The sequence below is a fragment of the Rhinolophus sinicus genome, chromosome 17, assembly GCF_057876585.1.
Source record: "Rhinolophus sinicus isolate RSI-liver-muscle chromosome 17, RSI-T2T, whole genome shotgun sequence".
In the NCBI taxonomy this organism is placed as follows: Eukaryota; Metazoa; Chordata; class Mammalia; order Chiroptera; family Rhinolophidae; genus Rhinolophus; species Rhinolophus sinicus.
This window is the reverse complement of record NC_142517.1, coordinates 76,093,265-76,109,815: the sequence shown is the minus strand read 5'-3', so window position 1 is coordinate 76,109,815 and position 16,551 is coordinate 76,093,265. Positions and strand designations below refer to the sequence as shown.

The window sequence follows — 16,551 nt, the reverse complement described above, 5'->3', positions numbered from 1 at the left end:
AACTGTGAGAACAGAAAAAAAAAATTTCCAATATGCATGCTCTCAAAAAATTTCTCAACTCGTATAATTACCTAAAGCTGCTAGAGAATATTTTCCAGCAAAACAAGGGAGTAAAGAAGAAAGGAAGTTACAATGTACCAGTTTCATACCAATCAGAGTTTCTAGTTCCAAACAACAAAAGAGGACTCTAAATGATTAGCTAGATAAAAAGTATATCTGCAAGATATGGGTAATTTATAGAATCACTAGAAGAGCTACAAAAACAAGCCACGCCACAGCATTGTCACCAGAGACATGACATTTTACATCTATTGAGCTGTGGTCAGGGTAGGGGTGAAGTGGATCCATCATAGGAGTCAACATCGTCCACTACAAGGATGGAAAGATTCAGAGCAAGAAGCCCAAGAGCCAGAACATCTATCTAAAGCTGTTGGTCAAGCTGTACAGCATTCTGTCCAGGCCAACCAACTCCACCTTCAACCAACTTGTGCTGAAAGAGTTATACATGAGTCACACCAACCAGCTGCCTCTGTCCCTTTTCCTGATGAGCGGAAGATGAAGCGTCCTAGCCAGGAAGACAAAACAGCTGTGGTTGCAAGGACAGTAACAGATGTGAGTATCCTGGAAGTGCCCAAATTGAAGGCATGGGTGCTGAGCGTGAGCAGCTGCACCAGGAACCACATCCTCCAGGCAGGGGGCAAGATCCTCACCTCTACCTAGCTGGCCCTGAATGCCCCCCAAGGGCTTTGGCATCGCCCTGCTTTCCTCAGAAGGGCTGAGAGGTGTACAGGCATTTCAGCAAAGCCCAGGGCACCCTGTACAGCAACACCAAACCACGTGCGCTGCAAGGACTGGAAGTTTGAGTTCACCAGAGGCCCAAGGGCCAGCTGCCACTACAAAAACTAACTCCAGATTGTGCCTGGTGATTAAAGATTTGGGATGCAAAAATACATAATTACATGTGAGAAACAGGTCACTGAAGCCCTTTTTTATTTTGAGCACGAAACCACTAATGATCTTGCCTGTGGACACCCCTGAGATTATAATATAGATACACATGGCTCCAGTCACTTGTTGGGAAGAGAGGTGAGAAAAACAATGATTTGGGCCAATCATATGATTACAAAGCTAGGATTTCTGGCAGGGTCTCAGAAGGTCAAGCTTGGCTTCTATAGCCGTTCTAAGGAAGCAGTGAGAACATCAGAGGGATAGGAGAGAGCAATTAACTAACAAAGGCACCTGAAAGTATTGGCTCTGGGCCTTAAGCTGCCAGACTACACCAAGAACTCCACCTTACACACAGTGTAACTTCCAATACCACCAGTGACAGCATTCCCTATCCCTTCCTTTACGCATCATGAGCCAAGTTAAAGTTTGCCATGGACACATTTGACTTTATCATCCTAACTCATACATTTGTGTCCTAGATGAAAGGGTGTCAGGCAAAATGAGAATCTAGCATTTTCAGCTACTGGTCAGTAAGTCACACTTTACTTTCTTGCATGTCCAGAAAAGTGAGGATTTTCCTAGCTACAGAAGAGGCTTCAGATGCTGGGCATACAAAACAAACAACAAATGTCCTTTTTCCATGGTACCCATGAAATACTGGATCCAGCACAGGTAAGAGGTGAAGAGATTTCCTGGAGGACAAGCAGCATGAGGATGATGGATATGCATCAAACCCAGGGAACAACCACGCAGACTGAAGCAGAAGGCTAAAGAATTTAAGTTCTGGGGGAGATTTTTCCAAAGTTCCTACTCTAAAAATTATAATAATAGATTTAACAACTTCGACTTATTAGAAAACAGGCCTGAAAAGTGTTGAAGAATGTGGGACTATTTAACCAAAGATTCAAAGAAAACTAACTAATAACAACAATAATAATAAAGGGCAAATAACTTCACAAAATAAAAACAAAAAAATTTGTACAAGAAAGGAAATTTAATAATAGTTCTTAACTTGGGTCTGAATTAAATAATACGTAGCCAAACATAGCCATAATAATTAAAAGCTCTGAATAAAGATTCAACTTAAATGTTAAAAACTGAGTTTATTTGATGGGAAGAGGAGACATACATATCTCTGAGAGGAATATCAGAGTGTGAGAAGGATTTAAGAGAGCTAATTTTCAGTTTCCATTGGAGGAAAATCAGTACACAATATCTGAAATTTAGGAAGATATTCTAAATAAGATATTTTGGAACCTCGCAAAATACCAAAGAAAATAGATAAAAAGCATGAAAGTGGCATCCACTGGGAGAATGGAGGACTGCTGTGGGGAGGGATGGACAAGAGACTACTGTCTATGCCTGGTATCATTACCTTTCGATTTTTAAACCATTTGCAAGAATTGCTTTGACTAAAAGGTACACTTAATTTTTTTTAAATTTCTGTAACTAGGACGAGTTCAGTATTTACTGCTGGTGGCATTGCAAACTACATTATTTGAAAAACTATATATCAAAATATAGCAAAAATGATAAAGCTTTTGTATGTTTTGATCCTTTAATTCCATTCATGGCAATTTATCATAAGGAAAGAATTCAATAAAGCATAATGCTATTCATTATAGTATTATCTATAACAGCAACAAACATAAAATAAATGTCCAACAAGAAAAGAAAGGATTTATAAATTATGGTAAACTTAAGGACATAAAAGAATTTGTAATTAAAATTTGTAATTATAAGCACAATGTAGAAACATAGGAAAATGTTTATGATATGTAGTTAGATTCAAAAGGGATATAAAATCATAGGTTCAATGTGATTGTTACTATTTAAAACCATGTTTACATGTAGAAAAAAACATAAAGGATAAGTAAAAGCAAAAATAAAAAACACAGTTAAAATAAAGTAGAAATAAATACAAAGAAAATTACCCAGGCTGTTTAGTCATTTACAAAGACAACATACAAACTTGGGAAATGTTTGTAATACTTCATAGAAAAAGTGCTATAATGCTTGTATGAGCTTTTGCTGCACAATAAAACACCCCAAAATTTAGAAACTTAAAACAAAAATAATTTATTTACCTCACGATTCTGAGGTTGAGATTTTGGACTGGATATTTCTTCTTCTGGTTTCTGCTGAATTCACTCATGTTGCCATGTCTAAGCCAACCTCAGCAGTAATGACTCATCTTTGCTCCATGTGAACTCCCATCCTCCAGCAAAGCAGCCAGGCCTGGCTCACATGGCAGCTAGGCAGGGTTCCAAGAAACTAAGAGACAAATGCAACATCTCTAGAGGCTACTAGAGTAGCAACTAGTACATGGCTACTTCTATCACATTCTATTGGCTCAAACAAGTTCCATGCCTAACCCTGATTCAAAGCAATGGGTAAATAGACTCCAAATTTTCATAAGAGGCTCTCAGAAAGAATATTTCAAAGAGAATGGATGGATACAGGAAGGAGTGGAGGAGTGTGGTCATTTTTGCAACCTGCCATATTTCCTAATACATTTAAAAAGTTTATTTAAAAAAGATAAAAAACATAAAAGCCTGCAATTATATATTTAAAATAGCCTTGCGATATGATCATATAGCTCACTGAAAAATAAATATAAAACTCACTAAACATGAAAACATCTTAAAGTGATAAACACAAATTAAACTATATTGAGATACCATTTTTTATCAGCATAGAAAAAATCCAAAAGATTCATTTTGGACCATATACTCTGATGGTGAAACTATAGGGAAACAAGCACTTTCATACACTGTAGGTGAGAATGCAGAATGGTGAAAAAGAATTTGTCAGTATATAACAAACTTACATAGAAATTTACTAAAAAAATCCCACTTCTCAGAATCTTAGCCCAAAAATACAATGACAAAATTATGGGTAAAATTATGCAACAAGCTATTCATTAAAGCACAGTTTTCTGTTTGTTTGTTTGTTTTTGTTTTTTTAAGATTTTTTTTTATTGGGGAAGGGGAACAGGACTTTATTGGGGAACAGTGTGTACTTCCAGGCCTTTTTTCCAAGTTAAGTTGTTGTCCTTTCAACCTCAGTTGTGGAGGGTGCTGTTCAGCTTCAAGTTGTTGTTCTTTCAGTCTTAGTTGTGGAGGGCACAGCTCAGTTCCAGGTCCAGTCGCCATTGCTAGTTGCAGGGGGCACAGCCCACCATCCCTTGCGGGAGTCGAACAGGCAACCTTGTGGTTGAGAGGATGCACTCCAACCAACTGAGCCATCTGGGAGCTCAGTGGCAGCACAGCTCAAGGTGCCGTGTTCAATCTTAGTTGCAGGGGGCAGAGCCCACGATCCCTTGTGGGACTCGAGGAGTTGAACCGGCAACCTTGTGGTTGAGAGCCACTGGCCCATGTGGGAATCGAACCGGCAGCCTTCGGAGTTAGGAGCATGGAGCTCTAACCGCCTGAGCCACCGGGCCGGCCCAATGCACAGTTTTTAATAGCTAAAGATTGGAAACAAGCACAAGTTCATCAATAGGGAACTGATTGAATAACTATTGTAAATCCACACAATGCAATATAATGCAACTATTAAAAGGAAGAAGAGATTGCTCCACAGACAGCTATGGAGTAATTTCCAGAATTTAATATTAAGCGATAAAAGAGAGCCAGACTATCATTTATCTAATAAGTCATATGACTATTTACCTGTTTAGTTTCAAAAGAGAATAAGAGGACAAAGCGTAAATTTAGTAAAATGTTTATCTGTGAAGGAGAGAGGACCATGGTTGAGGGACCAACAGTAGAGACTAGACTTCTCTGAATATATTTGCTTTGTAGATGTGTTTTCAGCCATACAAATATTTTATAATTGTAAGATAAAGTTATATCAAAATGAAATACCTGCAATCCCCCAAATTCAGAAGCAAAACCAAATATACCATGTATTTAGTTGCTGGCCTAACTATCAAAGAAAAATAAAGTGACTAAAAACATAGTGATTTGTCTGCCCTTCCTGAGTAGAATTTACCTTAAAGACAAAAAAGAGTTGGAGGGGAAAAAAAAAAAAAAGCTATATATAATTGGTTAAAGCAATTGTTTCTAAATGCTAAATATACAAAACAGCAAATAAGTAATTATGAAATCAGTGGAGTTACTTGGAACCCCATAATGACAAATTAGAATTGGAAATGTCATTATAAATTCATGGTTTATTTTATATTAAAAATGATATTCATAAGCTTGTTCACTAAAAAGAGAAAAAGGCCTAGAAACAATAAGTAACCATTGGTTAAAACCAACCAACCAACAAACAAAAAGCCCTAGTTTTCATTTGCTTATCTCAACATAGCATTTCTCATCAGAAGTAACTAGGAATTACTGAGACAATGGCTAATTCCAGGTTTGAAAAAGGAAATGTTGAAGATGATCCTGGATATCAGGTCATCCTTGATAGTGAGGAATCCATCAAAGACTACTGGGGTCATATCCAAAAGATGGAGGAGCCAACTTGAAAAGCCTCTTTCCAAAGATGGACCATTTATGTGTCAATAAAAACTAAAACATTGCCGCGATAGAGTGATACAATCCTCTATGCTAAAATCCACAACTCCAGTATACTTAAGAATATATTAATCACTTTTGGTGAATGGTGCAATAGATAATTCATCACAATAGATAATGAATTCAATATTTAGAAAGTGGTAAATAGAGGGAAACAACCAAGCATCCAACACGTCTCTCTCACATAAAAGAAATACTCAAATTAACAAAATACTTGACTGCTAATCTCAAAAGAAGAAGACAACCAGAAATCATGTACCTCCTGATGGAAGATATAACATCACATACAAAGTGTTTTTGCCCAAAGTAACAAGTCTGAAGCAGATCAAGACATACAAATAATCGGATTTTCAACAAATAAATTGCAAGGACAGAAATTTGTAAGAGGGGTAACCTATAGATTAAAAGATACTGAGAAAATATGAGAATATCAAAATAAATAAAATGCTTTGACCTTATTTGGATGTTCATTTAAACAAATCAATTGTAAACAAACTATTATAAAACTGGAAACATTTGAACATGAATTTCATGTTTGACAATATTAATCGGTTATTTCTAATTTTTTTTTAGATATGATAATATTGTGGCTATGTTTAAAAGTGAATCCTTACCTTTCAGCAATATATGCTGACATATTTACAGACAAAATTATGTAATATTTTGATATGTTTTTTTAAATAACCTTATTTTGAGTTAGTGGAATAGGAGGAAGTAGAGATGAAGCAAGATCACAATCAAGATCAAGATAAAGTTTTTATATTACCTGTAAAATGCATTTACCTGCTCCCAAAAGGGACAAATACCAGTAATGAGTTGCAAATTTTCTTCTTGGAATATTTTCTATGTAGAAATGATTGGAATGAAACATAGAATTTGTTTTTCACTTATAATATTAAACATCAATTGCATAAACCAAAGAGAATTTCAGCTATTTCATCAAATATCATCCAAATAATAATTCAAACTAAATGAATTTGTATCTCTCTCGTCCCATATTTCATGTATTTCTTGTTTACCTTTTTATCTCTTTATTGTAATACTTATTCTCTATTGTTTATATTTTACCTTCTACTCTTTTAATATTATTTACTTTTTTGCTCCTCCTTTTTTTAATCAAATAGATTTACCTATAAGAAAACTTTATTGTGGAAGTGGATTATGAATGGCCAAGATGAGTATCAAACTTTAGAAAGTTGGACCTGTTAAGAGAAAAATTCAACTGTAACGGTAACTCTGCAGTATAGTTTCTCCATAGTTATCTACTGGTATAAATGTATAAAGATTTAATCACAACAGTAACACCAGAGTTCTCACACGGTCCAACTGTTAAATAACTCATCATAATAAATTTAGCTGTTTTCACATGAACCACTGATGCGCAAAAATAATTTCCTGCTAATCAGTAATAATGACTATATACCCAGTGAGTCACCGTTACACTTTAAGAAGAAGACTGTGCTAATGCGTGAATAATTATTGACCTGATTAAGTGTTCAATCTTGCTCTTGGGGGAAAAAAAGTGCACATCATTTAACAATTCAACTGTATATTGTCTTTGCGATAAAAGCAAGAGGTAATTTGGATAACTAATGCACTAGCTAACTTCCGTTAAGCAGTTCCCAAAAGTAGATGAGTTTCATCTCCCTTAAACATTACAGGAACCTACATTTTTCTCTGCCTTGTGTCCTTAATGTACTGCCAACTATTTTCATTTTTTTCCCTAGAGGCAAGGGGGAAAAAGATTTAGAGAAAATGAAGTAGATGATAGGGTTTTATCTGTCTCTCAGTTAAGAGGGCTTGGGGTTCAAAGAAAAAGCTATTACTAGTTAGCGCCACAGAACATTCGTCCACCAGACCACTTTTCAAAGCTGTTAGAAAGGTAAGCCTTTTGGGAAAATGAGAAATGTGCAGAATTCCAGGCACTTAGCAAAGACTACGTTGGAGTGTGATGAAGAACTAAGAGCTATCTTTTGTCAGGTTACTGTTGTCTCTGATCAAATTGTTTCTTCCGTTTGTTTCCCTGAGATTATCTCCCATTAAATACAAAGAGCAGTTCTGCTCTCCAGAAATGTCTTGACGTTGTAAATTAAAACACAGGCATAAAGAGGAAAAGAGGCAAACAGTCTGGGGAGGATGCAATGCTCCTTCATTTATGAACGTGTGTGGTGAGATCCTGAGTGCTATGTTGTTAACAGCTCGATAAATGTACTGGGTCATAAAAACTTTCTCAAAAATTAAAATTTACCCTGAAGAAGTATTTTGAATTCTGCAGGAAATCTGTTGGGACAGCAGCAAAACAAATCCTACTGTATACCACTATTTAAATTTTTCAGTTCTGTTGGGAGAAGGAGAATTAGTCCACAATCAAGTTAAGGGACATGGACAACAAAGCAATGTCCTTTCCTTGGAAGGAAGAATTTGCTGCCCTCTGTGATACTATCTGTTTTCCGCCCAATTATTCTAGATCTGAACATTACGAAGTATTTCCCCAAATAACGTTTAACCAAAACAATTTGAGTGAACCTGATGGTGATACAGGGGTCTTCCAGGACTAACTCAAATGTGACTGCAACTTTGGGAAAGGCAGAATATTTTCAATGAATGCTGTATTTGGACATAATCAAAGATGGAAAAAATCCAGAAAAGCTAGAGCCATCTTTCTTTTGGGGATGTGGTCCATGTATCAATTACGCCCATTTCAAACTATTCACTTTAATTTTAAGGGGAAATGTGAAGCTACCTCGGAGGTTCTTTGAAACAACAGAGTAATAATGAGTTTTGGTCTCATGAGGCAAGTATATCTATAAGTTGTTTGTGCCTCAATGTTAACTTCAGACTTTAATTATTTAACCTTTCAACTGCTTACTTATTGAATGGTAGTCTCTCACATCATACCATGAGAATACTAAGTTCCCATTGTGCTACACTAATGAGTTACTGGGAAGGTTCTGTTCACTTCAGATTGTAAATAATACTCCTATAGTATAGCACCAAACAATAATTATTCTTCATTCTGAGGACTACTGTCATTAATAAAAGAGCATATAATGATCATTATGTTCCGTTTAGAAAGGTAAATCAGTATATAGTATACTTTAGAATGACTTGTATCACAAATGATTAAAACATAAAGCTGCAATGAATAAGGATAATTTAGGTTATCCAGAAAATTTACTGGCCTGAAACCGTTTCCATTACAATGTATAAATCACTGCTATATCAGCATAATAATACCAGAATTTTTATTCCAATATAGATTTTTCTAACTCCAAAGAGGTTCAATATGGTATTTCTTCCTCTGAAATAGACTCATCCATATTTGACTGGATTTAGATCAGGCAGAAGGGATTCTGAATGATGCAAACAACATGTTAGAAGAAAACAGTGTGATGTTTCTGCTCACAGAGATAAAGTTAATGTTTCTCTTGACTTGATCTACTACAGCAGAATGGGTGTTGTTCATGAGTTGTGAGGATTCCAACAGTTTTTCCCTATCTGAATTCTAAACCTCTCTCTTCAGGGGTTGCATTGTCAAGAGACCTGATGTAGGTATCCTGCTCTCTTGCCTAGTAAGTCTCTCAATTCAGGCAGTCCATACAAACACATATCGTTTATCTCAGCTCTGGAATAAAAATATATCTCCCTTAGTGGCATTGCATTAACATTTTCATTTCTCTCCTTCAGCTGGAGGCATTAACTTGACGAGGTTTGCCTTCACAATGCTACGGAGAGACAGGAGGTTACTTCTACCTCCCCTTCTCAAGGCCAGAGCAACTATGAAACTCCACTGCAAGTAAACATTCTTAGGGGACAGCAACATTCAGTGCGTGGCCTAGAGCAGGGAAAGAGGGGGAAAGTACGCTGGTAGGAACACAAAAAACAAAAGACCTGCCATTGTACTTTTGATGATCTAGAATAGGGTATTTGCTTGTAATGGCAGTGCAAGATCTTATAAAATGACACGGTTTGCCCCACCTACTTCCCAAAAGGGTTTATGAAATTGAAAATCGAGAAATAGTAAAATTAAAAATGTTTTTTTTTTCTTTTTAAATTCACTAGAAAAACTAAATTGGGTAAATGAGAAGTAGAGAAATAAAAATATTATGCCAGAAAAATCCCAGCTCAGAAAAAGTCCTATGGTGGTATGAAAACTTTCTGTCTAGCAGGAGAAAAGGAAAACAGAGTTCTCACCATCAAAATTTAGAAAGTTCATCTGATTGTTACGAGACAAAGTTTTCAAGACAGCTGAAAGAATCCAGTAGTTGATTAATTTATTCTTTGAGTCAACACAGGTGCCCTTGAGAATCTAGAACAGGTACAGAGGAAATCACAGGAAGCTGTTGTTGTTGTTTTTCAAATATAGCCTACTGACAAAGACGGAGACATCTTTGGGTCTTTTCTTTCATCCATATGACCCTATTTGTTTAATATGAGCTGTTGACAAATATTTCTTTAGCTTCTACTCTGCTTCCTGGACTACGTGTGTATATTTCTCCACAGAAAGCAAAATTAGCACAATTAAAGATTCAAATTAATGAGAATAATTTCACTGATCTAACATCTACAATTTTCTATCACCGGCTGTTTTCCTTTGATCATTCATATTAGTTCCTTCAATTTCACAAGAAGGAAAAAAGGTTAGTCTGTTAACTTTATTGAGGCTTTCTTTAAAGATTTAGTGGGCAAGATGAGAAACACAGGCCTAATTGAGCTTTACTATACACTGTGGATTTCTATTTTCCTTCTCTCTATGGTCTCTTACAGTTCAGTTCAATTCAGCAAATATTTATTGAGCACTACATGTGATGGGCTCAGACAGTGCTAGAAGCTATAAAGGTTGAAAAATAAATATATGGAATAGTTTCATCTCTAGAGAACCTTTACATTCTTATTAGAGAACACATAAATATTTCTTTTTAAAAGTAGAAAACTTTTAGACATCAAATAATTAAGGACACAAGTGAAAAATACAATAAATAAGATTAGAAGAGACTACTTCATAGAAGTTGTAGGACTTGGACAAGATCTTGAAGTAAAATTGGTCATTTAGGATGGAGAAGAAACATAACCAAGACACAGAGGAAAGAGTAAGTATCAGACTGTTGTTAGAGATTGAGAACTGTGTTCTGGGAGAAATGGAGAGCTGGCTGCAGGAGATAAACACAGGTAGTGATAATTAACAGGAAAGAGAAGAATAATGATATATAGTGGGCAAAGAGGACAGTATATATGTTTCCCTAAATTAGTAAGAGGACATAATTTATATATTAAATGTCATCATGTAAATTCTCACACTATAAACTAAGACACTTTTTTTTTTTTTTCACATCTATGAGAGTCTGCAAAAATTGCAGAGATAAATTTTATTTCCGCTCCACACTAACTGGCAGAGTGAGTCAGAAACCCTGGCAAACTCTGAGGGCAAGACATGTTTTACTTTTGCTTGAAAACATTAGCAGCTATTAAAATAATTCTCTTCATTTCCTCTGTTATACAATAGACAGGAAATGCATAGAAGGAAACTACATATACCCAGGTTCCATTAGTCCTCTCATAGCTGGGGAGTAATGAAACCTTACTTTATCCAAGTAATTGTGTTATTGTATGAAACTTACTTCACTCCAAACCCCTTCTTTTTTCTGTGGAGAATATGTAAGCGATGAGCATTTCATATCTCTACCTCACTACACCCTTTTTAAGAATATTTATTTTATGCTTCAATAGATAATACATATATTTTGCAGCTTAAACTTATATTATAAGTTTATTATTCATTCTATTCTTACAAGTGACCACTGTATGTCAAGTGCTCTCGTAAGTACTAGAAATTCAACAATAAACATGAAGTCTCAGATCCCAGCCATTGTGGAGCATATACTCCAGGGAAGGACGATGGCAACAACCAAGAAGGCAAAAAGTAGCCATGATCATTTCAGGCTGTGGTCAGTGCGATAAAGGAAATACACCAGATCATATGAGAGAGGGTGATGGAAAAAGGACAAGACCTTCCCTTGAACAAGGTTGTCACAGCCTGAAATGATCCCTAAAGAGATATCCTTGAGTTTAGCTGAAAGGATGGAAGGAAACAGTACATAGAAGTGTCAGACAAAGACTATTCTAGGCAAACAGGGCTGCAAATGTAATAGCCCTGGTGTGCAAGGAGCTTGGTGTGTTCAAGGGCCAGAAAGGGGTGGTGTAGCTTGGCTGCAGGAAGAGGGAGAATGGATGGCATGAGGTTGAAAGTTGAGAATGGACCCCACTGTGTAGCATTTTGTAGGGTTTGGTTAAAGGAGGGAATTGGGGAGAAAAGAGTGGTTCAGGCAAGAGGTTGAAGACTATAGGGGAAGGAAGGAAAACGGTCCTCTCAGAAGGTTAAAATAAATCTTCAAAAACTTCTTGTCCTGACAAAAACTGTACCCTTTAATCTGCAAGTTTCTTAAGTAGGGCATTTTATTTTTAATTAGCTGTTTTAAGCTGTGAAAAGCCAAAGGCAAAGTAAATTGAAATTTCATTTTTCCTATGTCTTGGAATTTTTTCCAAGAATGTATATACAAAGGAATCTAGACACAAAATTTCCAAACCATTTGTTAAGTAAATTAGACACGTGTTTATTAAATACTTCCCATCTACTTTACTATTCCAGGAATAATAGAATTATAAAAAAAAAAAAAAAAAAAGGCAGAAGGCATGGTTCCTACCCTCAGGGAACTTATAACCTATTTGAGAAGATTTGCATAAATGCAAAAACTAGAGAGCAATGCTATCACAAATATCTAAATTAGCAGAAGGGATTAGAACACAAGTTGTGTGCTTAATTAAGAAAAAAATGTTGTGTAATGATATAAAAACCACTGTATGAATCCAAGAAGATTCTATGATGTAGTTGAGGCAAAGCCCAGTTATAAAAAGAGGTGGGGGTGGGGAGGGGTTGAACTTCTAAATGAATGATAACATTTACAAAGTTGGGACTGGATATTGGGTTTTTAGGGAAGAGTAGAGACTCTAGCTGAATGTTCACCTGTAGCTGAAGGGGACAATTAAGAATAACTAGGCAAGAAAGGATGATATAATAGAAAGTCTGTACAACCAGATGATGGAACTTGGATCCAATAATTGACAGAAAAGTATTAGACTTTTAATCAGTAAGCATAAAAGTAGAATTGTTTTGGGGATCACACACACACAGAAAACACATGTAGTGCTTCTCAGATGAGAGATATTTTTTCAAATAGGGCAATCTAACTTGCCCTTCGTCACGATATAATCACTCATAAAACCAGACTAAAAGACCCACAGAGTAGCTCTTGCTGTCCAGGCTTTCGGCTTCATCATGTATTAGACATTGTACCTATTCTAGAAGCAAATGTGATAAAGAGAAAGAAAAAAAAGGATCAGATACAAAGACCAGGTCGAAGGGTTTGGTAACTATGCGTAGGAAATCCTATACTTTAGTACTAATAGCAAGAATGGAAAGGAAGGTAAAAATCTAAGAGTTCTTATAAAGGATGATGGCAAAGTTTTGGAAAATATGCATATAACAAGTGAAAGAAAGAATAATGCCAAAAGAGTTTATTTAGTAAATGGGGAAGGTAATTGTAGTGTAGTTGGCACATATGTAGAAATTGGAAAGGAGGGTTAATGAGTGGTGGAAAATGATGTTTGTCTGGACATAGAGTTTAAGGAGATGTAAGAACTTTCCTGAGAAACTATTCATAGGTATCTGTAAAACAGATAGAGAATCAGTTTAGAGCTTCATGCAAGTAGACTATAAGTCAAAGTAAATTTTCTACCATCGTCTTTCTTAGCTTTAAATGTGACTGCAAAAATTGAGATCCAGAAGAGATCCCGGTCTGATTTCACATGAATAATTGTAGCAGCTGTGTCTAAGACGAGTCATTCTCAGAGGTGATGGGGTCAAGTTCCACAGTTAGCTTGATATTTTGTTCAAACCGAGAAGCCCATCTGCTCTTCTAGACTAATAGTGCTGTTGTTCACAAAAAGAGGTTATCTTGGTCACCTATGACTAGATTTGGGAAGCAGACATGCAAAAAAATGATGGATGGCTTGACTTCAGCGAAGTGTAAAGCAGAAGTGGGGAAGGGCAAAGGTGGGAGTGTAAGGAAAGTTTACCAGAGACTGAAAAAAGGCCAGCTTTCCCTTAATTAACTCTTTGGTTTTTTACAGTTTCAGCCTTTTGCCTTGGGGGCTTACCCCACTGAGACTCTCCATTTCACTTTGATTTTAATACTGATGGACCACAGTAATAATGCACAAGGTAACTACATGCTAAGTTTTTCTATTCTTGTCTCTCAGACGACCCACGGCAATAGATGCTGATTGGTACCAATATGGCCAACACACAAAGAACAGGGATGGTCATTTATCTTTCAGATAATCAATTTGCTATGATCTTCTCACCATCCTCTTTTCCTTCCCACAGGGGAAACCAAAACAGGGCATTACAAAACTTTATTGAATACTAGCCTGGTGACAAATCAGTTTAAACTTTTTGACCTGGCAAAATTCCCACAGAAAAGATATTGCAACATGGAGTCAGAGAAAATCATCCTTCCCTCTCAAGGCACAGAAGCTGCACATTCCATAGTTCATGAAGCAAACCAAGTAGAATAAATTTTGAACAGCCATCCCAGTTTCAGTTCAGCAAGTCATCAATCTACAAATAATAATCTGAATAAAGATTCATAGCACAAACCTGGGAAGATATTATTTTACTGATGTAGCCTGAAGTAATGCAGATATTTTGGGGCCAACATCTAATTTGCTACTAGATTTTATTCAAGACGTGTGTGTGTGTGTGTGTGTGTGTGTGTGTGTGTGTGTATATATATATGTGTATATATATATATATATATATATATATATATATATATATATTTATGCAAAATCTTGCTCCACATGTGATATATGTAACAATTTACTTGCTTGTCTAATAATAATATATCACTTTTACATAATGCAAATGAACTCTATAAAAATGTAGACTTGTAGGTTGTTTTTAAACCCTGTAGCAAGAAGGAAAATATCTATTTCCACAATTCTCAAATCACTTTATTTATTTATTTACTTATGTATTTATTTATTTATTCTTACTTTTGCAGTAGAAGAATGTTGAAAACCCTCTCAGTTTCACAAAGCCCTGTTTGATTTTCTATTAGCTCCATAGATAAGCCAGCTATTAAAATAAAACATCAGGCTATTATTTTATACCTGAAGGGACTACTAACCATACAATTCTGTGAAACATATTCAACAGACAAGTGTTTCCTTTTATACTAATTTTCAAAAAATTTGTCACTTCTCTCTGAAACAGCTTTCAGATTTCTCAAAATAGTTGCAATTTGAAGTCACAAATGGTTTATTTATGTCTTCATAAAATTTTTACAACGACCTCGTCATCTGATTCTGTGCTATTCACAAAGGCACAACATATTATTTCTAAAATATAATATTCCTTAATCTCTGGTGGCAGTCTTCTCTGACAAATTCATTCACTTAGTACCTCCTTTAAGCTAAATCATATGATAATAACAACACCAGAGTCATCTCTACCTTAAGGAGGCTGAAAGCAACTTGGTCTTCAGGATGTATAGACAGACACTCGGCATTAAGGATCCTGAGCCATTTTATTATTGTTTCCTCTTAAATGGTCAGCTAAGTGTCCTGTGGAAAAGTTGCATTCTTACAACACAGTGTGTATATGTGGGTATGTGGAGAGGATGTTAATGATAGTACATGCTGAGCAATTGACAATCACTTTTTGTTGTTGTTTTGCTGTCAGATGATGCTAACAGATCCACTCAGACAAATTAACTTTCTTAACTGGATTGCCTCATACAGTGGAAACAGGATAAGAAAAGCTTATTCTAATAACTTTCCATCAAATATACAAAAGATTATCATTTTATTATTTTATTTTCATATTATTAGGTTGTTGCAAAAGGAATTGTGGTTTAAAAGGTTAAAAACAATTGCAAAAACCACAATTACTTTTTGCACCAACCTAATAACAAACATTAAAATTGGTCAGGTTTACTTTTTTTACTCTTTTCACTGAAATACCCATTCTAGCATATATTGGTACATAAGAGGGTAAAAAAGTCTTATGGTTTTATCCCAGGTCATGTGGTGATATAAAAACCCACTGGTGGTGTTTTAAGGATAATATTTGAGAAGACTTGAATAAAGTTAGTCCAGTCTGATGAAATGCTTTGTTACTTTTTTCTCTTTTTTCATCTTTTAAAATTCAGGGGAAAGTGGTCCTGTCCCCAACTCCAAGGATAAATCTTGATTGGACTAAACCAATCTTGAAACTCCCTATTCCCCTTTCAACAACTATTTAAATAAGTGTATTTGACACAATTTTAGCCAATAAAGTATGAGGGAAAGTCTGCTGAGGAAAGGTTCTTTACTGATATAAAGGGAGACATATATGTTGACAATGTCTGCATCTAAGTCCTAGAACCACAGTAATCTTATTGTAACCATAAAGGGGACCATCTGAGGACAAACCAAATACACTCTCTAGACCTTCCCCAAGGAGTCTTCATACTCTTTGTTCAGGAAACATAGTTGGATAAAAAAAGAATATCCAACTTCCTATGGAACGTTCCTGTGGAAGGATGTTGGATACTCAAAGATCCAAAGTCCCATCATAACCCACCTATTAGGGTAAGGGTATATAGAGATATGTAATAAATGAAGTCCAGACGCAAGATTTTTTTTTAATTAGTGTCAGGTGTACAAAACAATGTAATAATTAGATATTTCACCTCTCACAAAGTGATAACCCCCTCCCCCAATCTATTGCCCCTCTGACATCATACATATCTATTACAAGTCTGTTTTATACAGACTTGTAATTGCTTTCTAATTTCTGAATGTGAAATCAGAATTGCCATGTTTTTAATTGCTGAAACTGTCACACTGGAGTCCATGGTAAACTGAGTGCTCCCAATTGCTCAAAGTCACAAATGGTGATAAGCTCAATAGAAATCCATCCTAAACAGAAGTAGTACATTTAAGGTTGTGCTTGAGCAGGGCTAGAAGGCAC

General features: G+C 35.8%; 1 pseudogene; it reads left to right on the top strand.

Moving 5' to 3' along the window:
* The first annotated feature begins 225 nt into the window (after window positions 1-225).
* On the top strand, window positions 226-906 carry LOC109453297 (large ribosomal subunit protein eL18-like; annotated as a pseudogene).
* The last annotated feature ends 15,645 nt before the right edge of the window (window positions 907-16,551 follow it).